This window comes from Lissotriton helveticus, chromosome 2_1, assembly GCF_964261635.1.
Source record: "Lissotriton helveticus chromosome 2_1, aLisHel1.1, whole genome shotgun sequence".
In the NCBI taxonomy this organism is placed as follows: Eukaryota; Metazoa; Chordata; class Amphibia; order Caudata; family Salamandridae; genus Lissotriton; species Lissotriton helveticus.
Window position 1 is genome coordinate 496,549,149 of NC_136059.1, and position 26,463 is coordinate 496,575,611.

A 26,463-nucleotide genomic window follows, 5' to 3' on the forward strand; every position below is an offset into this window, starting at 1 on the left:
CAGCAATACATAGGAGTAGGCCTTGGCTCAAAGAGTCTCAAGAACAATACATTTGCTAACTATGAAGATGTATTCAAATATCAAAGTGCAATACAGAAAGCAAAAATAGCATAGCCAGTCGAGTTGCACAATATTTCAATAATACGCATAAAACTGAGAAATATTTTTGAATGGATTCGAAATAGATAACGTCTGAAAAAAATAATCCAGATCCAGTTAAGTAGAAAATATGTAGCAAATCGGGCAGCATCCCAAGAGCACAAGAAAGAGACCAAAAGATCCTCTGGCATAGCATAGGGTGCACAAATGTATCAGAACTTCATTATCATAATACACCATTATAAAATATCATAGAATTCCACCATCCTAGCACAATCCCACTAAGTGAATATTGATGAATCTCTGTTGATCTAATGTCATTGGATGTTTTAGCACACATCTGATTATGTAAAGAATAGCACACGTAATAATGAATAAGCTTACAACATAAAGAACTGGTAGAGAGGTGCACATTGTATTGTGTGCAGTGTCAATAAAAAGTGAAGAGATTATTAATTCTAAGTTCAAAATGGAGTCGAGGCCTAATCAAGGCCTGGGTTAGTCAATGCTAGGATAATAGCTCTATACTGTTGGGAATTGGGGTTCTGGCTGGCTGAGATATGCACCATGTCCAAGCAGGAAGCACAATACTAATAAGGGTAAGTCACAACACACCCTAAATGATCCTGTGTTCACCTTCTCATAGTTAGGCACAGACAATCAGGCTTAACTTAAGAGGCAATGTGTAAAGTATTTGTGCAACATTTTAAACAGTAACACATTAAAAACACCTCAAAATACTCCACACTAGCTTAGAAAAATAGGGCTTAATTCTATAAATAAAACCAGACCAAAACAACAAAAATTCAATTGGTAGAAGTTGAGATATGAATGTAAAAAAGGAAAACTGTCAAATAGTGCTTTGAACCTACATTTGCCTATTTGGGATATCTGGTCGTGCTGGACCGGGACAATGTCAAAAGTTCAGGACGACCTCGATAAAGTGCGACGTGGATCCCTGTTCTGCTACTGAACAAAAGTATCTCGATCTGGACAGCACCGTTGTCGAAGAAGATGTGATGTTCAGCTGAAGCAATGTATCAGTGCCGAGCCATGCAGTGGATGAGATGAGTCGATTTTCTCCATGCAACAAGGGCAATGCATTGATTCTCGGTGTGATGTGCTGGTTTTGAATGCAATAAGCTACTGCTCCTGCAGCAGAGGATGCTCTAATTCCAGGTGTGATGCACTGGTCCAGAGTGTGATTTGCCAGCTCCCCTCCGCACAAAGGCGAAGATGCACCATTTTCAATCTACGCAAAGGCAAAGATGCACTGGTTCTGATGAGGAGGAGCGATGTTGGCTTGTAGAAGCACCTTAGGTCTCACTTCCAAGGGTCCAGGACTGGGTGGCACCACTTGGCAGGGCAGCCTTTCAGTTGGCAGTGTCCAGGTGCAGATGCAGGTAAGATAAAAGTCTTTTATGTCCCTTAGAATTCAAGTCAGGAGACAAGACAGCAAGCCCTTGGAGACACTCTGGGTTCAAGTGAAGCAGGTCCAGTCCTTCTCACCCAGGTAGGGAAACAACATCAGGGCAGCACAGCAAGGCAGGAGACCAGCAAAGCAGCAGTTCAGCAGTGTGGCACTCCTTTCAGCAGCTTAGCACTCCTACGTGACAGAGTCTTCACAGGTAACTCAAATCAAGCAAATGGAGGGAGGGAGAAGCAGAGGTTTATTCAGCTTCCAAGCACATGTTCACAGTCTGAGGTGTATATAATCTCCATTTAGTGTGGTTTGATTGATAATGTCAATAGAATGTGCTGTTCTCCAAGAGACACCATAATGTCAACCAGGAGGGATACTGTCTGTATGTTGATAGTGGTAAATGGATTCAAATTACCTCCTATCCTGTAGGTAACTCTTTATGAAGGGAAAAGAATAGGATAGGGATAAGACAAAAAACAAAGTTGGTGTAAAGTAGATGAGTCATTGATACATGACACCTAGACATCGGGTTGAAATATTCGGCCTGGAACAGCCCTTGCAGGTCTAAGGCCTTTATGAGGTGCAGAAGTGTGGAGGCCGTATACTTTAGGGCTTTCCTGGGTTGTATAGATGGGTGAACTCACTCACCCATCTTTGTCAGAGAGCACTATTTGGTCCATATGGAAAGTGGTTATTGGCACCATCTTTGGCTATAACTCAAGCAGACATTTCAATTACGTCATGGTATGGAGGGGTTCTGGACATGAGATTGTAGCCTTTGGATAAGAACAGTCCTTCGCAGTGTTGCTGCATGTCTCTCTCCATCTGAATGTAAAACTAATGTACAAAAACTCCTCCATACCATGACCTAATTAAAATACTGCTTGTGAGGGAGGAAGCTTTATAATGCAAAATGTAATGAATCTTTTTGTAATATTAGCATTGTTTCTGAGGTTCATGAGACTGCTAAACATGATGAACAGGTCCATGGATGAAATCAAGGCAGTCTTTGTGCTGTATTTCCAGTATTGGGCTTTAGTCTCTCCAATAGCTGCCTGGTAAAGAGGTGAAATTCCTGAATAATTTTATAATCATATATTTTCCCCCCATAAAGATTCCAACTGACATGGTTTCTGTTTAATCAATGCAATATCCGTGGATAAGCAGGGGCATGAGTCATAATCCTTAAGAAAATTATGACAAAGAAAGAATGGAAGACATCTTCAATCTCAGAGAACTGGGTCATCATAATAGCTTCTTTGTCAGGGCTCTAGCTAATTCAGCACCCAAAAAGTGAAGGTGGATTTCATATCACTTCTCTTGTCCTTTTTCGTGCTGACAAATTGTGTGGCTTTTTTGGGTATGATGTAAGGAAACTTCATAGTAAAATTAGGGCTCAGTTATCCAAAGGAATAACAGATTATGATTAGAAAACAAATCAGCATTTCAAAATAAGAACATTGCATCCATAAGTGCATAGGACCTTATGGGCTTGATTTAACGATGTAACAGGAAACCCTCCAATTTCTGGAGGATGCACTGAATGTAGTTAAAAAATCAACAGATTGTGTTTATTATGGATTTAGTACACCCAGCAGCTTTCAAGATTCCATTACGAGGCAACATTAAATCAAGTCCCATGTCTCTATAGTACCAGCCACTGTCAATTTTTCATCCGTATTTCAATTGTCCAGTTGTGTAGAAATCACGGTCCAAAGACACGCCTTCCTCTTTTTTCAGCAAAGCATCTCTTTGAACATTGTGTGCTCATCTTCTCTTGAAACATGATGAAAGAAAATATGGTGGCAGAGGGTTTATTAAGACAATTGTATGACTTGAAATAGTAAAGTTATTCCACTTAGCTAATATAGCAATGAAGATAGGGATATGGCTACAAATCTGGCCCACAAGCTATTCAAGGTCTGGACAATACTAACCAGTATGTGTGTAGGCACTGAATAGGGATGCTCCCAGTTTTTAGGCTTGCTGACCTGTAATAATATTAGATAGTGATACCACATATTTCTAGTCTACATGATGGAGAAACCTTGCAGTTTTAGACCCAGACAGATTTTAAATGATCAGTTTATGGAGTGAGCTCAGATTGTAGTGAGTGAAAGTGTATTAACAGATTGATTTTCATCCCATTAATACATGCAAATGGCAAGAAAGAGCTTTTGCCTAAGTACTGGACTGGAACTGAATACTCACAATTTTCTGGAGGTGATTGTGATGTAAAAAATATTTAGATAGAAGCAAAATGTAATTGATCTTTAGGCACAACAAAACCTATTTAGTAAGTACCAAAGGGAGATTTAGGAAACAATTTAGAGTAGAGATTTTATTTTACTGAAAGTTGGTGCAAGTTGAAGGGAGTAACAAAAACGTTAAGCCACAATGGATCATTAGTCACTTACTGTTGTTTGGTTTTTGATTCACTTCACTGTTCTAACATTATTTTCTATGGGATTACCTGCGTTTGGTCATGTGCTGTGCTGGACTTACGTTGATTGTGTCAGTTACTGCAAAAGTGTAAGTGCTGGACTTGGCCCTCTCTACATGGACATCCCCAAACATTTTGCCATCTTCCCTACTGTTTTGCTGAATTTGTTTTGTTGGCCTTAGAGCACTGTGCACTTTATCAATGCTCACAGGTGCAAAAGTGCTTGTGCTCACTCCCTACACATAACAAGGTTGGCCTGCACCTAATTGACATATATAATTTAATTGTAAGACCCGAGAAAATGGTACTACACATTTACATTTACATTTACATTTACATTTAAATTAAATGGTGTGGGTGGGCCTGAAGCACATATTGTGCCATTCAGTAAAATATCTCTGCAAAGCATGTCTCAGGCTTGCCATTTTAGTATGTGTAACATTAACCTTTCGCCAGGCCTAAAGCTTCCTTATTAACCATAAAATACACCCATAGGGTAGGCCCTAAACAACCCCAAGGGTAGAGTTGGACATGTGTTTTTAAGTTTTACCAGCCCTGGAAATGAAAAACTCTCAATTTATTTTTCACTACTGCTGGCCTACATTTCCCATAGGATAACATTGGCTTACCGTATTACATTTAATAAGGGCCAACTTTTGATGGGGAGCAGGTAGGAAGGTCAAGCTTGGTGTCTAAGGAATTGTAATTTAAAATGCTCTATAAAGGTAAAGTTGGATTTTAGGTCACAATTTTCAAAACGGCAATTTAAGAAAGTTGCCATTTTGTTTGTCCTAACCATCTTATGCCTGCAGCCTGCATCTGGGTCACATGACTAGGTGAAGTTGGCATTTAGCCTTTGTGTATTTTTCACAAACAGCATCATAGTAGAGAGTCTGGTTTGAGAAGGGGCAGAGCTGCCATCTACTGCACCTACACTTAAATATGGTGTACCCTGCCTTCACACAAGGAACTTCACACTAGCCTACAGTGCCTCCAGACAGATTTCGGACCAGGGCAGGGAGGCCGGAAATTAAAGATACCCCTATAGGGCAACACTCCAGAAGCTTCTCCCACTTCAAAGTGGGTGCCAGGTATGAAAAGGGGATGCTCAGACTCACTCTTGGTCTGTCTGCCTATTCTAACCCATGGACTCCAAAGTGTATCCATGGGTTAGTTGGCCTCCTGTGTTGAGCTACAGTGACCTAGCAGGCTCCTTGACATTGATGAACCATCATGCATCTTCACACAGCACGCCCCCACCACCATCACATCACAGCGCCAGCCCGCATAGCCCCAGTGGCTTCTGTGACAACAAACCTCGTCCCCAGTGCCGAAGCATTGCAGCGCAGTCCTCGTAGCCCCAGCCGCTTCCTCAACGATGATGCAGCATGACGCCTCTAAATGCTGGATCTAATCGCAAGCTCCCTTTGATGGCTTCATTGACTCCACCACTGTGTGATGCACTCCAATGCAAAACCTCATGTTGCAGCTCCTTATCGACGAGGGAGCTCGACGCATGCACTCCGCATCTCAATGCCCACGCCACAAGGTACTTTTTCAGCAGACTAAACTCAGTCCTGTATCTGGCCTGTGCTCCATCGTTGTTGGCCTGAATTTGTGACTTGGTCCTGGTCTCCACCGACCAAATGACAGCGGTTGACGATTTTGCTTTGTAGTGTTTGATTTCTTAAAACCCTTTCAAATTGCATAACTCCGGTTCTACTAATTGTATTTTTGTTGTTCTGGTCTTAAATTGTTTATTAAATCAAACTTTTTTTAATTAGTGTTGGATGTTTATTGTGTTATGTTTTCCTTTTATTAATGTGTGTGCCTGCATAGATAGTTTATACATTACCTCTAAGTTAAGCCTAACTATTTTGTGCCAGGCTACTGGGGCTTAAGAACAGGTTAATTTGGGGTTTACTGCTGTTTCACCCTGACAGGGATAGTGACTACTGCTTGAGAAGGGTTTTAAATCATCACTCAACCAACAACCCAGGCCTTAACGTATGAGTTTTTGCTGTGGGGCAGCACTGCAGGCCTTCCTGCTGCTCTGCCCTACAGCAACATAAAAGGGCAGGAATATGCCATAGCTATTAGATATGGTGCATTTCTGTCTTTTTCCCCAGATCTGGTGTACATTAAGCTGTTGTGCGCCAATGCAGGCACATTCGCCATTTGAGAAACCTTCCTGCACAAAACCAAGCACAAGAGGGGTTTTCCTCTTTCTCTCTGTGGTACAGAATGCTGCGCCCATGGAAAAATGAAATACCAGGAGAAATAAATATATTTCTCCTCCTTGTGCCTCCCATACACCTCCCCTGGGGAGGCATATATTTTTAGCGCAACCTCAGACTTACAATTTCTCATAAATCCAACAGTGTTAAAAAGCCATGGGATGCTGCTGGGAATGCCCCCAGCAAACACCCATTGCACGCCCCTTTAATGCAGAAAACTGCGTTAAAGGGAACAATATTTACAAGGCAACATTAAGCCAAAAACAGTGGCTTGGTGCTGCCTGTTAAATATGGAGCAGGCACCTGTGCAACGGGAGTCACAAAAGGTGATGCACCAGAATGCAAGGGGCTTATAAAGAAGCCTCCCAATTTCATACAGTGAGTTACTACAAAAATAATGGTTGTGAATATGGAAAGGGTACAAAAGGGGGTGATGATGGACGGAGCATCTGAACCAATTAAACACTCACACCCAGTCAAAAGATCTGGTTTTGATCCATCACCGTTCTTTAGCCCACTTTGCCACCCCAGTTCAGACATGGCTATATGCAAATCAGTCTGACCCCGTGCCTCATGGGAACAGTTCAGCCCGAACTGCCAAGCCATGCCGTCCCTGGACCGGAAACAAGCTTCCGAGGACCGGTTTCTGGCATTCCAGCCGTCTTCAGCCCGGCTTGCTTGAATCCAGTGGCAAGGTGAGCAAGGGACTTACGTCTGAGCATACCCTGCCACACTTATGGCGGCCAAAGCGGTAAAAAAGGGGGTGGTGATGGACGGAGCATCTGAACCAATCAAACACTCACACCCAGTCAAAAGATCTGGCTTTGATCCATCACTGTTCTTTAGCCCACTCTGCCACCCCAGTTCAAACATGGCTAGATGCAAATCAGTCTGACCCTGTGCCTCATGGGAACAGTCCAGCCCGAACTGCCAAGCCATGCCTTCCCTGGACCGGAAACATGCTTCCGAGGACTGGTTTCTGGCATTCCAGCCGTCTTCAGCCCGGCTTGCTTGAATCCAGTGGCAAAGTGAGCAAGGGACTCACGTTTGAGCATACCCTGCCACACTTATGGTGGCCAAAGCGGTGCAAAAGGGGGTGGTGATGGACGGAGCATCTGAACCAATCAAACACTCACACCCAGTCAAAAGATCTGGGTTTGATCCATCACCGTTCTTTAGCCCACTCTGCCACCCCAGTTCAGACATGGCTATATGCAAATCAGTCTGACCCTTTGCCTCATGGGAACAGTCCAGCCCGAACTGCCAAGCCATACCTTCCCTGGACCGGAAACAAGCTTCCGAGGACCGGTTTCTTCCATTCCAGCCGTCTTCAGCCCGGCTTGCTTGAATCCAGTGGCAAAGTGAGCAAGGGACTCACGTCTGAGCATACCCTGACACACTTATGGCGGCCAAAGCGGTACAAAAGGGGGTGGTGATGGACGGAGCATCTGAACCAATCAAACACTCACACCGAGTCAAAAGATCTGGGTTTGATCCATCACCGTTCTTTAGCCCACTCTGCCACCCCAGTTCAGACATGGCTATATGCAAATCAGTCTGACCCTGTGCCTCATGGTACAGTCCAGCCCGAACTGCCAAGCCATGCCTTCCCTGGACCGGAAACAAGCTTCCGAGGACCGGTTTCTGGCATTCCAGCCGTCTTCAGCCCAGCTTGCTTGAATCCAGTGGCAAAGTGAGCAAGGGACTCACGTCTGAGCATACCCTGCCACACTTATGGCGGCCAAAGCGAGATGCCAGAAACCGGTCCTCGGAAGCTTATTTCCGGTCCAGGGAAGGCATGGCTTGGCAGTTCGGGCTGGACTGTTCCCATGAGGCACAGGGTCAGACTGATTTGCATATAGCCATGTCTGAACTGGGGTGGCAGAGTGGGCTAAAGAACAGTGATGGATCAAACCCAGATCTTTTGACTGGGTGTGAGTGTTTGATTGGTTCAGATGCTCCGTCCATCACCACCCCCTTTTGTACCGCTGTGAATTTGGAAAAGCAGTAAACTTACTCAAAAGTGCCAACTTACTAGAAAATGTAGGTTAGCTTCATGAAACAGGTCCTTTGTTGCCAATAAAGATACAGACACCCCTCTAGCTACATATAAAACAAGGGTAACAAGATCCCGTCATCCCTGACCAGGTGAGATATCAAGAACCGCATATTAGTCACAGAGCCTTTCATGATCACTCCCATCTTTCTTCTGAAAAACAGGGTTCCATCCTGCAGCCAACATTATCTTTAAAAACTGTTTTGACTGATATTTTATTTTCTAATACAGACGCTTACCCATAACGACTATAATTTTCAGTGACTGCTTTTTCCATAGGTTACTGTCCTCATGGTTCATAGTCTCCATATCGGCACTCCCTGCCACGATATGATTGCACCGACAGGTGGAATAAAAACGCTTTATAAACCTAGCCAAATATGATAACATGATATTGTGCCAAAGCCCGGTAGAATCTAAGTAAAACACAGCAAGAGAAACAACGGTGCAGTCATGTGGAACAAAGCATGATTTACCCAAAGGCGTCACTATCAGCGGTGCCGCAGGTACAGTGGCACCGGGGCCCGGGAATTTACTCACTGCACTTCAGTTATGCCTCTTTTTTTCCTACTCAGAAATCAGACACGGAAGACGTTTCACTTGCTTGAACCATGGCCCATGGATTGAACAAAGCTGATGATAGCTGTTAAACAAAAATCACCTATTCTCACATTTCTAGAGCATTCAATAGCAATGACCATAAAACCCTGTCACAGGTGAATACAACATTTAGAATACGGAATAATGATTGCATACATTGTGCACTGTATTTTTGGCTCTGAATAAACATTTAATTGACCAGCGTTCACCCTGTCTTTCGCTTCAGGCACACCCCAATCAGGTAACAGATCCAAATATAACTTGCAGAGTCCTATCCATATGCATTTTATTTCCGATATATTTGTGTCCCAATCTCTCTTGTTTCGAGAACAACGTGATTGCCATTGACTGAGTTGTGCTTTCTGTGGGACACTGAGGAGTGAGTCAACACTGCATGTAATTTTAGTAACATTCAAACATGTTTCAGAGATTTTGCTGCATTGCGTATTATTGAGTCATATAAATGAAGAAATAATTGATTCATTCATGCAAGGAGCATTTGTCGTTCTACTGAGCGATACAAATGCTCAAATAATTGATTAATTCATGCATGAAACACACTATTGTGCGAAAAAAATGTACAAATAATTGATATACATGTACAAATAATTGATTTATTTCTGCGTGAAACGTTGTCCGTGTTTTTCTACAATCAAGCCCGCATTAGACGCGCCTTTCCAAGCCAGTCAACAGAAAATTCCAGATGTGGGGCAGAGGTCAACACATCACAGTGTGCACAGATAGGTTATTGATTTCCTCATCGCACAAGGTTTAGGTGTCGTTTGGCAGAATTGAAAAGCTGACCTTGCAAGCAAATTTTGATTGGTGGTTTGTGCGATGCAGGGCACCTATGACTACAAAGGGTTACGCAGAACACTTCGATACCTTTTATATTTTGACAGTGGTTGACACAACTGATAACACCCATTCATGACTTATTTCCTTCCAACTTATGCACCTATTTTGTTGGTCCTTTACAATTAGTATTAACAAATACAAATTAATATTTTCCAACTAAAGTGTCCTTTTTAAGTTTGACTTTATTGAGGAATAACAAGAAAAATACCAGCAATAAAATGAATATAACAATTCCTATAGGGCATGAAATGAATGAATAGAGCAAAAATACAGATGGATATGAACAATGAAGCTGTAAAGAAGAGAAAATATATCATATATAACAAAATAAAGAAAAAGGGACAAGGGGCACATATTCAGGAAATAATTAATAAGTAATGCACATCAGCCAGATTTACAGGGAGGTACTAGCAGCTATTTACAATGTCAGCATAACAAGAGTAAAGCTAAAATATGGTAATAAACATTCAGTAGTAAAGGACCAAATAATCAATCAAAAGAGAGAAGGCAAGGGGAAAAAATTAAGGTGGTTTACGTACATCTAATACATTTTTAGATACAACAATTGAAGAGGCAATGGAGGATAAATAAGTGGTTATGTGAAGCCATAGAAGATCTCTTTCGATTGCTAGAGATATTGGAGAGACATAATTTGTGTTTAACCGATGATGAAAACAAAAAGCATTCCATCAAGCTCTAAATGTTACGGAGTTGGCATGCTTCCAGTTTGAAGTTATTAAATGGAAGGCAATACCCAATAGTAAATCTAAGAGTTTAAAACTTAGTGGTGTTTGAGGCCATTGGAGAGAAAGTGCACCTAGGAAAATATGTGTGAGTGAGAAAGGAACCTGAACTTTAAAAATTATCTGAATTTGGGACCAAACTGATTGCCAAAATTGAAAAATGGGAGGACAATCATGTGTTTTAAGTCAGCTGCAGGATAGGGGCAGGACCAGCAGGTAGGAGATGCTTCTGATAAAAAGGAAGTCATTGATACTGGGGAAATAAGAACACAGTGAAAAATGAAAAAATGGTTCGTGTGGTGTTAGCTGCCGAGACGTTTTGTGAAGTTTGGACCAAAGTTCATCCCACGTAGTAATTGGCTATTCCTGTGATAAGTCATTTTCCCAAGCCAGTTCAATTTTGGATTTTTGTCTATCTGGAGGAAATTGTAACGTTTTGTAAATATTCGAGATTCTTAATTGGAGATCATAGAAAGTAAGGGGTTGCGTATCTGATATAATCTGAGAGATCCATTTTAAACCTCTAGAGTGCCAAGTTTCCCAGTATATAGGAAAAGTGCGGACCCATATTAATTTATTATGCCAGATGGGTTGTTGGTGAAGAGAGCTATTAGAGGAGTACAATGAAGATAATAAAGGAGTCAAAAGTTTACGAGAAATAGAAATAATAGGAGAACGTACTGAATTAATGTTGGTAATGAATGATAAAAATTCTTGAAAAGTGAAAGGGGCAATAAGAAAGTTTATCATCTTTAACCAGAGAGGAGGATATATAGGAAGGTCTGTAGATATGCACCGAGCAGTCAGTTTTAGTGAAAAAGCAGAATGGTGAGTCTTAAAATCTGGAAATCGAAGTCCCTCACTAGGTCTATCTTTCTTTAAAGACAATTAACCTTTCCATAGGAATTTTATCAGAGTGGAGTCAATCGCCTTAATATAATAATCAGGGATATGAATAGGAATCATAGAAATAGTATAAAGAATGAGAGGAGTGATCATCATCCTAATTGAGTTTAAACAACCCCACCAGGACAGAAAAAGGGGATGCCAACGATTAATAGACTCATATAGTTTTTTAATAATATAATCAAAATTTAACTTGAATGTTTCAGGAAGTAAAGGCCCAAACTACAGGCCGAGATATTAATTTTAGTTGGTTGCCAAGAGAACCCGGAATGTTCGAATAAATGTTTCTGACAGAAAATGTTCAAAAGTAAAATTTCGCATTTGTCTGCATTTAAGCGATAACCTAAGAGTTGAAAGAAAGAGGCCACCTGCTGAAGAAAGGTAGAAAGGGAAGTTTCTGTATTGGAACAATATAGAAGAATATCATCAGCATAAACTGACATTTTAATCTGGTTGAGGACCAAAATGAAACCCAGTAATACGATCATCCCGCCTAACTTTAGTTCAAAAAAGGTTCCAAAGCTATTTCAAATAATACTGGAGATAAGGGGCAACCTTGTCTTACACCCCTACGCAAGGGGAAATAATCAGAAGTTTTACCATTAACAAATATTGAAGCACGAGGACCAGAATACAATAAAGAGATTAAAGCAATTAAATATGGAGGAAAACCAGTCCATTTCAAACCATGAAACATAAAATCCCAGCCAATCCTGTCAAATGCTTTTTCCGCATCTAAGGCGATGGTAGCAATAGGATGATCCAAGGAAGAAACTTTGCTTAGAGCATTAAAAAATACTCCAGAATTATCAGAAGCAAGCCTCCCTTTAACGAAACCTGACTGTTAAGGGCCAATAAGATCAGGCAAGATAGGATTGATATGAAGTGCTAAAATATTTGCGAAAATCGTATAGTCAGTGTCAACTAAGGAAATAGGTTGGTAGTTCTTACATAGAGAATGGTCCTTATCATCCTTAGGAACTAAGCAGATCAATGCTTCCTGAAACGTGCCTTGAGAAGAGCCCATATCAGAAAACGATTGGAATAAAAGTAGGAGATTAGGCAAAAGGATTTTCTCAAAATGATCATAAAATTCAATGGTAAATCCACCTGGACCAGGTGCTTTTCCACAACGCAACATCGAGATAGCATGGGATATATCAGCCAAAGAAATATCAGTATCCAGAGACTCAAATCAATGTGGCTAGATGGAAGAGAGGGAATGGAACTAAAATAAGAAAGTAGATCAGGTTTGTTTGGTATAGATTCAGGAGTATAAAGACACTGATAGAACAAACGTTTTTTTTATTCTGATTTCTTCCTTATGTCTGCAAAATGTACATTTGAAACTTGGGGTACAATGTAGTTCTTCCAATTGACAGATGTAGAGCGATTTTGCACAACTAGATAGGCTCTGAGTAATCTTTGCACTCCAACAAGTCTAGTGCAAAGTTGCACAGGTACTGATGGAATCTATGTAGCCAGCTGTACACAGGTACACTCTGTCTAGATATAACCTACCGGCATTATTTAACCAATTCAAAATTACACAATAAATGCCCACACAGGCCACTCTTCATCTAAGACATCACATTGTGTTATTGTATCAGCACAGCTCTTTAATTAACGGACAATAATGCAGACGGTGCAGTGCACAGAATTGATAGGTGTTTGACATACTCATTGGTGCACATGTGACATCAGGGATGTAAAATCAATAAGTCCAGTAACAAAGCTCAAATCAAGTTCTTTTATCTTCGTTTAAAAAGGTCCATCGAGGACAACCCTGGGTTTAATGCCATGTTAATAAACCTAACAGGCATATAATAATAATGAGCTAGCCAGTAATGTTCAAAGGTATTGTATTTCACTTCTACAACACCTTATATTTGAAGAAGCCCTAAGTACCATGCTTGATTCCCAATAAATGCAAAAAGCCAGTGCTACTTGGTGCGCTGATAAAGTGGACAGTAAATCACTATTGGATTAGTGTGGGAAATCAGATTATATTATTTGACGTGGGCGAATGCTCCCCATCACAACTCTTGTAAATGTGAACCCTCAAAGTCACTAAACTAATATTAGCTCAGTCCCCTGTTAAATATTCTAACAGAGCCGACATGTTTAATTTAGGGCAATATGAAAAGTATTTATTCGGTACCAAAGTAGTAATAAAGTAGAAACACATAAAAACATAAAATGACATCAATGTTACAATAATTCATAAGGTTAACCCAGGATTTGAATTTTAACGGCTCCAAAAAGCGCAAAGTGCAAAGCGTGATTTAAAGTGAAATGCAAAGGTGCCCGGGTCAGCTCAACCAACCAGATTTTTTTTGTTGGATATTTTACCTTGGAGCTTAGGTCCTGATTTAGATCTTGGTGGCACTACTATCATCCTGTGGCAGTTCCAAGTACTCTGTCAAGGTGAAAGTGGTCTGCCCACCGTATTTAGATGTTGTGGCAATGGACAGTAGACTGCTACTGCGGCAGTCTTCTCTGATGGCTAACAGTTCTTTGTCGCCATCATGCCAGTGGATTTGTGCCAAGACGATTTAGATGTTCCTTTTGTGCTGGCCGTGTTCTAGCAGTGGTCTGCTGACAGAGTGAGTACCTGGTGGGGTGAAGACTGGTAGGTACAACTTATTTATGTGTCAATATACATGTGTAACATGTGTGCATGAAAGAAATGTGTATGCAATTTGTTATGTCCCTTTGTGTAACATATTGTATGCCACTCACAGAACATATTCACACTATTCAATGACCACCCACAGGCACCACTAGCACAACACCCCAAAGCACCATAACAACAATTATTTTTAAGAGGCAGAACAGGTAAATCCACTTCACCTTGATTAGTATGAAAATTAACTCTATTGTATTAAATATAAGAAACAATATTGTGTTTAAGAGCAATGCAGACATAAACAAGGCTACAGCAAATGTCAACACACAATACATAGTACGACAATTGTACAAATAGCTTACCTTAGCTTTCGGCGATAGTGGAGTCATTTGGCATTGTGGTGGAGTCAGGACAGCAAAGGAGGGACCTGGACGATTCTGTAGGAGACATAAACGGAAACGGGAAGCAGGAAGAAGGAAAAAGGTACGTTTTTACCTCATTTTCTTCTATTCTTCCAACTCAAAGTAGAAGGGATTCCTGCCACAGTTGCCTCGATGGAAAGCCACATTGTAGTCAGCTCAGTGTAACTCTTGGCTGATGTCCTGCCACCAGCCGCTTCTGCCTATTGCGCAATTGACGCAGGCGAAGATTCCTGATGGAGGTTGCAGGACTATGGCAACAGTCCATGCACTCACCAACATCTTAATACAGTGGTACCGCGAAGTCGGCAGGCGGGAAGATCATCAAAAAAGAGATGTCTGGATCTGATCCACCAACATCTAAATCAGGCCTAAGACTTTTTTTCTGAAATTTAGGCTGTATCTGCGAAAGGCTTCACAAGGTTGGATAGGCATCGAATGAGGTGTAGCTGTAGCTGTGTTTTTTTGTCTGGAAATCTTTTGACAGGAAGAAATAAAATTTTACCTTCAGCTGTAGTTTTTCATGTTCAGAACTCTCAAGCGGGGAAAATCTGCACCTCAATCCGACAATAAGTTCCATGGGGCAGGATACCTTCTTGCTGAGGGTCCACTCAATTGGATTTGCTACTGCGGAGAAGCTCTGAGCATAACATATTGTAGTGTAGTTCCTATATTCCCAATAGGCTCTGCACATTAGAATAATAAACACTATAGATTTGACATAGTACTGAGGTTATTATGTCTCTATCGAGTATACTAAACTTAATTGTGTGTGTGCCAGCTAACTCAGAGGTCACTAGAAACTTTATCAAATAAAAAGAAGAGATTAGTCTCTGACAACCGCATAAACATGACAACTTTGATTCCCCTAGAACCAAATGAATATCTTCAGAGTTGTGGAAACAATAGATAACTAATTCAGTCAGTCAATCGAGCATGCTTCGTTTCTACAGAGTTGCATAGAAAGAGAGAGACGGGAGTTTCAATAAAAGGGGTTTATTGAAAAGACTTATTTCTCATGCAAGAGATAGGAACTGCTACAATCGTTAGACAGAATGCGAAGTATAATGCGTACAGCATAAACAGTAATATAAAATAATATTGTATTAGCATTGTCTGTTGCTACGACATATATAAAAATACATACAAAAATAACACAGCCTAAAAATACTCAACTGGTGCTTCTAAAATACACTTACCCCAATGTACCTAACCTAGGTCTAGTAACAGGTTAGAAGTAGGTGTTGTCTTTAGCATAGGTTTAGTTTTGCCAAGAATTGACAAATGTTTCTCTAGGTTCTAATCAGCTCTATACCTTTAGAATGAGAGAGGTTGGTATCTCTTTCACAAGACTCAATTTCCCAACACCCCGCAAGGGGAGTCAGAAAAAGTGGAGCAGGATTCTCGGCAGCAAGATTACAGCATCTGGTCAGTGCGTCAGCTGGAGAGTTGGCTTCCTTCGTTACTTGCTGTAGCGAGCCGCATCGTGCAAGTAGGTAGTCTAACTGCACCGAACCACACTGTGCTTTGCTATAGCAATTGAAGGTATATTTACACCTTGAAGGTATTTAGGAATCCAAGTATTGACGTAAAAGTCGGGCATATGAACGTCATGAATGAACCCCTAGGGAATAGATGTTCATGCATAATAATGAGTTCTTGGAGAAATCAATATCCTGGCTAGGGGAAGTCCCTTCTGCTTAAAAGTCTTGTTTTCCAAGAAATTGTTGTGACGTAGATGAGCGTATGGAAGTAGCCATGCCTGCTTTTGGGTAGCATGGGCTATGCCTAAATAAGGACTGGTTTTCTATGCCTATATAAGGGCAATGTGAATTGTACCTATATAAGGACATGAATCGGGAAATTCATTCGGAATCTAAAATTAAACACAACAATATTGAAACATATTTTCTTATCCCAGCAAGGTCATACACTGAGATGGTTTGCCCCGGTCCTCCAGAGGTCTCGTGAGCCAAAACATTTTTAAGTCTCAGGTTTTCAGGGATAGTAGGAAAGGTTCAGTTAGACAAAGTCACAGGTCACACTTGCGGGTCAAGACTCACGCCAGCATATGTCACAAGCAGTTTCTCAGTGGGGGTACTTTGTTGACGTGGTAGGAGAGAGTCCTTCTATTACTTACAGGAAGGCGAGATCATTAAAGGACACACTGAGTACCTTCCTAATAAAAGAGAATAAAAAGGGCAGTGAGATCCAGGTTTTTTTTATCTGCAACATGTGTAAAGCTTGCAAACACAGTGAGAATTGTAAGAACTTGAAAATATCAACAGAAAGAGCACCACATAAGATAATGAAACATGTAGGGTGCAACACTGAGTGCGCTGTTTACATATTGAAATGCCCATGTAATAAATTTTATATAGGCAGGACGGTACATAAGGCCAAGATTAGAGTGCTTGAACACTCAAGGGCCATACAAATTTTAAATCAACAATATCCTATTGCACGCCATTTTGCTGCAACACATAATCAGAACTAACCCTAGGCAAAGGACTTCGCTACGCCCACGGAGTGGGCGTAGTGTTGCCTACTTTGCCCTTTGCAAAGTAGGCGTAGCAGGCAACACTACCCCCACTCCGTGGGCTTAGCGAAGTTGCCCGCCACCCACCTCCCTCCCGCCCTCCCCTACATACCTAATTTGTGCAAATACTAAAAGAAAAGTAAATGAAAGTCACTTACCTTGTCTGCTGCGTCCCGGGGCTCCCTCTTCTTGTTCGCGCCGCCGTCTTGGATACCAATGCGCATGCCCAAGGCGACGGCACGAATCCATCACCCATCCATCAGACAATAGTTAAAAAGAAGAAATGCATTTTGACACTGTTATTTCATATTGTCACTTAATATTTCGCCTACATTTCCGACTTCATGCATTCATGTACATTCTAGATTCCCTGATGTACTGTCAAGTCCTCCCCACTATGTAACCCATCGGTCTACTTGCTTGACTCTGTCAGCATATGCAGGAGTGTGTTCTGGGGTGTCTGAGTATATGTATATGTATGAGTGAGTGTCTGAATTCTGGGTTTTTGTTTGGAGGTTGATAATATATCGAAACTCACTGCACTGCATTGCAGAGAGTTGGTCCAGGCCGTGCCCCTTTTTACACCTCTCTGCAACGCAGCTCTGTGGCGCTTACTTGAGGTACCTAGTGGGTTTTTGGACCCTACGGACCCTCTGGATTCATGGGGACTTAATCTCCCAACTTAAAACGGCTGTAGGGCGCGGCCATCACTTATAAAAAAACATATTTATTTATACAGGAACTCTTTCAATCCCCCACATTCACATGTACACACTTATATACACAAATACTGACATATACTAGTTTAAAACATATGTAGTTACTCATAAAGACACTATTGAGACAGTCATTCACTCACTAACACACCCATACACACACATTCACCCATACAGTCCTGCATACATGCTGTCTTCAACACATACAGTGAGTCACTCATTCATGCATCTATGCGCTAAGTGGGTGTGAGAGAGTATGAATGGTGCTTTAAGTGGGTATATGAGTGTCTTAGTGAGTCTGTGAGTAGGTGTGTGAGTCTTTGATAAGGGTGGGCAGTAACCTCCACTTCATCAGCAGAGTTTGTAGTTTTGACACTCCACTTGGAACGCAGTGTTTTGGCAAAAACTCCACTAACTGCCAGCGGAACAGAGTTTACTGGCACGCGCACCCCTAGACTTCATCCCTCAAAAAGCAGTGCACCAGGAGGCCTCTTTCAAGAGTAGTTGAGAAAGGGGGTGGAGCCTCCAACGAGGTGTGAGCCAGCCCGTTGTAGGGGACTTACTTGTGGAAGCAATAGGGATTCTTGGCCCCCATAATTCTCATTATCCTAGGGGACTTTATTCCCTAACCAGTAGTGCACCAGGAGGCCCCTTGCAGAGTTGTTGAGAAAGGGGGCAGGGCCTCTGACAAGGTCTCAGCAATTCTGCTGTGGTGTACTAACTTGTGGCAACAAAACGGGTTCTTGGCCCCCAACGACACTCCAGTATGTTTAAATAATTGGTCAGGGTAGTCTTGGATATATATACAAAAGAATTGCCAAAAAAAGAAAACAAAACAGTTCACCACTCGAAAGTAATTCCAAATACAAAATATGGAAATGTTTAATTCACAAAAATATTACCAGCATTAATTGCGATTCAAAATCAAGGCATTAATGGGTCTGAGTTTGTTAGCTTTCAAACAAAACTGCTTTCAGTGTTGGCATCCTGTTTAATTTGACATATATACTTATCTTGTATGTTCTTTAACTTCAGAATTCCGGGAGCCCTGAGAGAGCCCATTAAGGAGCGAACACAGCACTTCCCTCCTTAACCAAGTAGGTTTTATTACCGTTACCTGCTTGACATGCTCACTACTCCTCTACCCAAAATACTGAACATCCATTGATTGCCTTTAGGTGCTCATCTGTCCTGATGAAGACCCCGACGTGAGGACCTTACTCACCCTCCAACCTACTGGGGTCGAAACGTAGTCCTTCCTATCTGAACACCTACATGATCATATGACATAACTATTGAAAATTGAAAATACTTATGAGCAATGTATAAATGGGAACTTAGGGCTAGATGTAGGTAAATAGTATTTACCGATTCGTAAATACCGAATTTTACCGATTCGGTATTTACGAATCGGTAAATGCTATGTACCTAATAATTCGGTAAAAGTTACTGAATCGTTAAGATTCGGTATTTACCGATTCGGTAATTGCCATTCATTCCTATGGGCCTGGAGGCCCATAGGAATGAATGTCAATTACCGAATCAGTAAATACTGATTCGGTAAAAGGGGGAAAATATTGAAGGGTGGCAGGGTGTTACTTTGACACCGTGTTGCACCCCTCAATTGTTTAAGGGTGCACATGTTAGGAAGAGGTGTGGTGCCGCGGCCAGGGCGACTGCCTCCGGAAGCTGGGGACCACGGTTCGATCCCCGGCACCGGCGACAGGTCAGCCCAGCACCATGTGACTCTGGGCAACAGCTTGCTTAATCTTCCCGACGGCCCCCAGCGCCTAGAGACCCTTACGGGTGATTGTGCGCTTTACAAATGTGGATATTATTATTATTATTATTATGTTGCAGACATACATACATACATGTATGTCTGCAACATGGCACTGAAGCAATTTGCATTAAATTGCTTTTTGTGTTTTTTTCGTTATTTAGCACCAACTTGTAGTTGGTGGTAAATACCGAATCCTAACATGGGATAAGCACTCATTTCGGCACCCTACATAAGAAAAGCCTATTACCTGTCGGTAACGGCCGAAATTCGTTAATTTCGTCCGTTTCCGACCGGTAATGGGCCACCTACATCTGGCCCTTAGTGACCTTGGAAAGGCCGGAAAGGATTATCTGTACATATTGTGTATTATATCTATGTCACAAACACCTTGTCCCTCACCAACCAATTCACTGCCACTTCCCGAATTCTCTTCCTTCCCTACTTCACAAGAGCACTGAAAGCAGTTTTGTTTGAAAGCTAACAAACTCAGACCCATTAATGCCTTGATTTTGAATCGCATTTAATGCTGGTAATATTTTTGTGAATTAAACATTTCCATATTTTGTATTTGGAATTACTTTCGAGTGGTGAACTGTTTTGTTTTCTTTTTTTGCAAATTCTTGTGTTTATATAGCCAAGACTACCCTGACCAATTATTTAAACATACTGTATTGACGACCCAGGCCGGGTGGTTTTTACTTGGGCATAACCCCGTAAAAACTCAACGACCCTCAGCAGCCAAGGTGACATTAATAATTGGTACTTTTTTCCACTAACCCATTCACATAGTCATGTGCATTGTGTGGAAAAATTGAGGGGCATATTACCAACCAACAGAGATAATTTTTGTCTCTAACTTGTTTAGAGACAAAAATTATCGCCGCAAATCGGCGATTTTTATCGCAGATAAACCTTGCTATTAGCAAGGTTTATCGCAAATGCGATAAAAAACGGCCGCAATGCATGAATATCGCTGAAAAGTCAGCGATATTCATGCATTATCGAGCAAATGCTCTTAGCCATGTTATCCACCTCCCATTTGATAACATGGCTAAGAACTGCTCCTGGGTAGGTGTTAGCTTTTGGAGATATTCGCGCGTAGCGCGAATATCTCCAAAAGTTGGTAATAGGAGATAGCGATGTTAGCGACTGTTTCCAGTCGCTAACATCTTGGCACGCCCACTTTGCATGTCATTAGTGATAAATATCACTGACATGCAAAGCGGGGCCCAAGATGGTCACTATCTCCTATTAGCTGTTGCTAACTGGTGTTAGCGACAGCTTGGTAATAGGGAGATAATTTTATCTCCGCTTTCTTGGCTTTTAAAGCCAAAAAAGCGGAGATAAAGCCCCTTGATAATATGCCCCTTAGTGCCTCCAGTTAATGGTATTTTCTGCAGCAATCTTTGGACTCCTATTTGCATAAAGGTGCTCAGGTTATTTGCTGATGAACATAGGAGAGGTTCTTATGCTCCTTAGCGTCTGCAGTACTGAATACGTTGTGCTGAGAGGAGAGTAATGTATGTATATATTAAATAAATATATTTTTTTAGATCGGCAGTTCCTCCACGGCACCACAAACATTGACAGGTGAATATCAATAGTTTTTGTTCTGATCACATGATCGGAATGATCCTGCGGTTCCAATCCATTGTTTCATCAAATTAACAGAACATATTAAGTATATAGGAGTCACTTGTAAATGTAGCCTATGCTCAACATATTTGGAAGCTGGCAATTCCTCCTGAATATTTTGTTTTAAAATATATAAGTGTTTTTATGGTTTACTTAGACCCGCGAATCTGCTGCTCTTGAGCCGTGATGATGTCAAACGAAGATTCTGCCATTTCATTGATTAATGTTGGAGCACACCTAATGTTGAGTAGGGCCTTTCCCTAAATTATTTAATTTTCCTCTAGCTGTTGTGGGCAAAACATATTTTTGGCTGTCTTCCGGAAACACTGGTTTTTACAATGGCTTAAGGAGTGCTGCACCTCCACCTGTATGGCAGTTTTTCACCATACCCAGTAGTATTAAAAAAGTCTCTGCAAGATTCATACAATGACAACTCTGTGGAAAGGAATTGTCTTGTGACACTGCAAAAAGATATAGCAATGGAATGTAAAGCATGTGAAAACATATCTACACAATCCACGAATGGGTATATGTGCCGATGATCGGGAAGAGGGAAGGAGGAAGCTCAGATGCTGCAGCTGGGTCATCATCAACTGCCAGTGCCACTCCTGCAAAGATCACAATGGCAGCTACCTGTAGCAAACGGGGACGGTTGGTTATTCGCCTCAGAAGATGAATGATGTCACCAAATTTTTCTTACAGATGAAAACTCACAGCTGTCATTTTTTTCACATTTTATTTTCATGTAACTGTACTACATAACAGTTGTGCTTTGGAAATGCAAGGTTTCTGCATGTAGTTCACTTCATACTTTTAGAAGGAAAGAAAAAAAAAATACAAAAATTCACAAAAACAAACCCCAAAAACCAGTTTTTGTTAGAACCACTATTGAATAAAAAAAAAGATGTGTCTGAGTCTTTATTATTCTTGTGTATTGTTGTCTATATGGTGATAGGTTTATGAATAACTCTGTGTATGGGTGTGTTAGTGTATGTATCAGTGAGTCCCAGGGTGTCTCAGTGTGTATATGAGTGAGTATGTCCCAGGGCATTTAATTGTATGTATGAGTGAGTGTCTGAGTGTGTCAGTGAATGTATGAGTGTGTGCGTGGGTGAATCTGTATATGTATAGGTATGTCTCAGGATGTGTGAGTGTAGGTATGAGTGTCTCTGTGAGTAATTGTAATGCATCGGTCTACTTGCTTGACTCTGTCAGCATATGCAGGAGTGTGTTCTGGGGTGTCTGAGTATATGTATGAGTGAGTGTCTGAGTGAGTCAGTGAATGCATCAATGTGTGCGTGCGTGTGTCAGTATGTTTCTGAGTGAGTCCCAGGGTGTCTCAGTGTATGAATCAGTGACTGTGGTAGTGTATCAGCGAATGTATCAGTGTGTGCGTGGGTGTGTCAATATATGTATGAGTGTCTCCTGGGTTGTCTGAGTGTATGTATGAGTGAGTGTATCAAGGAATGCATCAGAGTGTGCATTAGTGTATTAGTGTATGTATCACAGGGTATGTCAGTACATAAGGAGGGAGTAGGTTCCAGAGTGTTTGAGTGTATGTATGAGTGACTGAGTGTGTCGGTGAATGTATAAGTGTGTCTGTGGGTGTGTATATATATGTATGAGTGTGTCCCAGAATGTTTGAGTGTATGTATGGGTGAATGTCTGAGTGAGTCACTGAATGCATCTGTCCACTTGCTTGGCTGTGTAAGTATAGGTATGAATATGTCCTGGGATGTCTGAGTGTATCTTTGAGTGAGTGTCCGAGTTAGTCTGTGAATGCATCAGAGTGTGCTTGGGTGTCTCAGTAAATGTATGAGTGAGTCTCGGGGCATGTGAGTGTATATATGAGCGAGTGCATGAGTGAGTCAGTGCATGTATCAGTGTGTACATGAGTGTGCCAGTGTATGCAAAAGTGAGTTCCTGGGTGCCTGAGTCTATGTATGATTCAGTCACTGTCTGAGTATTACAGTGAATGCATCAGTGTGTGCTTTGGCGTGTCAGTGTACATTATCAGTGTATCCTTGGGTGTTTGAGTGTATGTGTCTGTGAGTGTGTCAGTAAATATCAGTGTGTGCATGGGTGTGCCAATTTAATTATGAATGTGTCCCAGGGTGTCTGAGTGTATGTATACGTGAGTGTCTGAGTGTCTGAGTGAATGTATCAGTGTGTTTGCTTGACTCTGTCTATGTATGAGTATGTCCTGGGGTGTCTGAGTCTATGTGTGTTCGTGAGTATGTCAATGAATGTATCAGTGTGTATTTGGTTGTACCAGTATATCAATGAATGTTTCTTGTAGTGTCAGACTGTATGTATGAGTGAGTGAGTGAGTGAATGATTGATTGCATCAGTGTAATTTCTTGGCTGTGTCATTATATGTATGAGTATGTCCTGGGTGTCTGAGAGTATGTATCAGTGAGCATGTAAGTGACTCAATAACTGTATCAGTGTGTGAGTAGGTGTGCCAGTATATCTATGAGTGTGTGGCAGGTTGTATAAGTGTATTCCTTGGTGTTTCAGTGTAGACACCAGTGTCTACCTGCTTGTATGACTGTATACATTAGTGTGTGCCTGGATGTGCTACTCCTGGGGTGTGTGACGGTTGTGGCTGTTCCACTCCAAGGCTGACCTGGTCTGTATGTTTCGTGTGAAATCTGATGCCATTTGTTGTCTGGAGGTGCATGTTGCAGCATCTCTATGTGATTGTCACCATATTTGTGCCTGTGACGTTCATTGGTGTGTGCGTGGGTGTCTCCCTGTATAATTTACTGTGTACCTGGGTGTGTGAGAAAATACATGAGGGTGTTCCTGGGTATTAAAGTCTGTGTTTCACTTGGCATGGGTGTGTCAGTGTATAAATAAGTGTAGATTTGGGTATACAAATGTATATTATCAGTGTGAGCATGGATGTGTCAGTATCTGTATCAGTGTGTGCTTGATATGTCACATCTGCCTTCCTGTCTTTTGGGACGTATTATAAAGGTGAAAAGATATAATTAGTCACCTACACTGCTGCAATATATTGTTCCACTGATCTGTGGTAAAATAGAGACAACATATTTATTTATTTTTATTTATTTAAAGAGTTTTATATAGTGCTGGCTAGACCCAGAGGTATCAGAGGGCTTTACAAGAGAATCAACAATGTAACAGAAAAAAGTTCAACAATTACACATTGAATCCCCCCCCAAAATAGGCAATACAATTAGGAGAGGAGAGAGGGGAGAGAGAAAAGTAGTGCAGGGGGCAGGGGAGATGAGAAAGAGAGGATAAGGGAAGAGACAATAAGGAGAGACGAAAAGAAAGTCTGTCTAAAGACCGACTGAAGACCGACTGGGTAGGTGAGGACCCAGGAGGGAATCCACGACCCATCTCACCTATAGCTAAACCAGGAAGCTCCATAGGGTATCAGACAAAAAAATTATGTCTCAATACTTTGAGAGAGGGGAGAAGGAGAGACATAAATAGAGGGAGGATGCGGGAGGAGACAACAGGAGGGACGAAAGGAAGTGCAACAATGTGGTTTAACAGTGTAACAGAAAAAGATCAACAATTACAACATTACATCATACAATCAGCAATACATTAGCAGAGGAGAGAAAGGAGAGAGAAAGGAAGTGAGGGAGTAGGTGAGGTGAGAATGTGAGGATAAGGGAAGGGACAACCGTAGAGACGAGAAGAAGACTGTCTAAAGACCGACTGGGTAGGTGACGACCAAGGAGGGAATCCACGGTCCATCTCCCCTATAGTTAAACCAGGTAGCTCCATCGGGCACCAGACAAAGTAGTTCGGTCTCAAGTGTCAAGGGGAGAGGATCGCATAAAAACAGGATGGGAGGGAGATACGCCAGAAAGACGAAGGAAAGTCTGTCCAGAGACTGGCTGGGTAGGTGATGGTCGAGGTGGAAATCCCCAAACCCATCTCCTCTATAACTATCATGTAGCTCCACCGGGCTTTAGCCAAATAGCTAGGTCTCAATGAGAAACATTAAATAACATGGAGAGCAAAATAAATGGAGTGTAGAGGGGAAGGAACAGGGAAGGTGAGAAAGGGAGGATATGGGAAGAGACAACAAGGAGAGGCGAAATGAAATCTGTCTAAAGGCCGAATGGGTAGGTGACGACCAAGGAGGGAATCCATGGCCCATCTCCCCTATAGCTAAACCAGGTAGCTCCATCAGGCATCAGACAAAAAAGTTCAGTCTCAATACATTGAGAGAGGGGAGAAGTAGAGTTATAAATAGAGGGGGGAAGCGGGAAGAGATGACAGGAGAGACAAAAGGAAGTCAGGCTAAAGACCGACAGGGTAGGTGATGTCCAAGGAGGGAATCCCCGACCTGTCTCCCCTATAGCTAAACCAGGTAGCTCCATCGAGCATCAGACAAAATAGCTAGATCTCAAATGACGCGGGAAATTCACAGTTAAACAGGGTGGGGATCAGGGCAAGGACAAGTGGGGGCAAAGGTTAGTATCAGAAAAGAGGAGAGGAGTAGAGCAGGGGGGAATGGGGTTGGTAGTTCGGTAAAAAGTTCCCATGGATCTGCTGCAAGGTATTCAAAAAGCAAGTCCGTCAGCTTGTAGTTTGGCGGTGATCAGGTCAGACGGCTTGTCAGGTCCGATCTCAATTGGTCAATGGAGGATTTAATGTCCTGACAGAGCTCGTTGCGTAGTTCAGTTTTAAAGATTTTAAGCATGGTCATTAGATCCGTCTTCGTGAGAGCCATGGCTGCCTCGCCCGCGTCTCCCATTAGTGTCGGGCGCTTGTGGAGTGTTGAAAAGAAATCCGATACCTTGCTGGTCATCTTGCCCGTCCCCTTCTTTGGTGGCATAGGGATGAGGCCTTACAAGTCTTCGCGGCTCTGACTAATGTGTTTCTCGTCACTCTGAGTGTAGCCTCAACTGATACCCAGGGGAAGGCGCGAGTGTTGCATTTTATAAATTTGGATAGAAAGATTACGTTTCTGCTATAGAAATGTTCATGGTAATTAAAAACTTCTCACAGGTGTAAAATTGTCAAGCAAATATACATTTGAAGATCTCAATTTCCCTTGTTTGCTGTTCTCAGCATTTACTACATGTATACTGTAAATGATGTACTGCACAAAGCTTCAACCTTGAACAGCAGGGTAAAAACAATCATTTGGATTGTAGAAAAATCCTCCACAACTTCACAGTGTTGAACTATGAATAATTGACCCTATGCATTGCACTCACTACAACTAGTCAATATATTATTTTCAGCTACAGCTACTAAACTACTCAAAAGAGGCATATAAGAAACAAAATAAAATAATATAATAATAAAATAGTCCATTGCTCGATATAGATATAGATCTTATTTCAATGTTGTCACTGTTTTGATGACATCACCCTGGTAG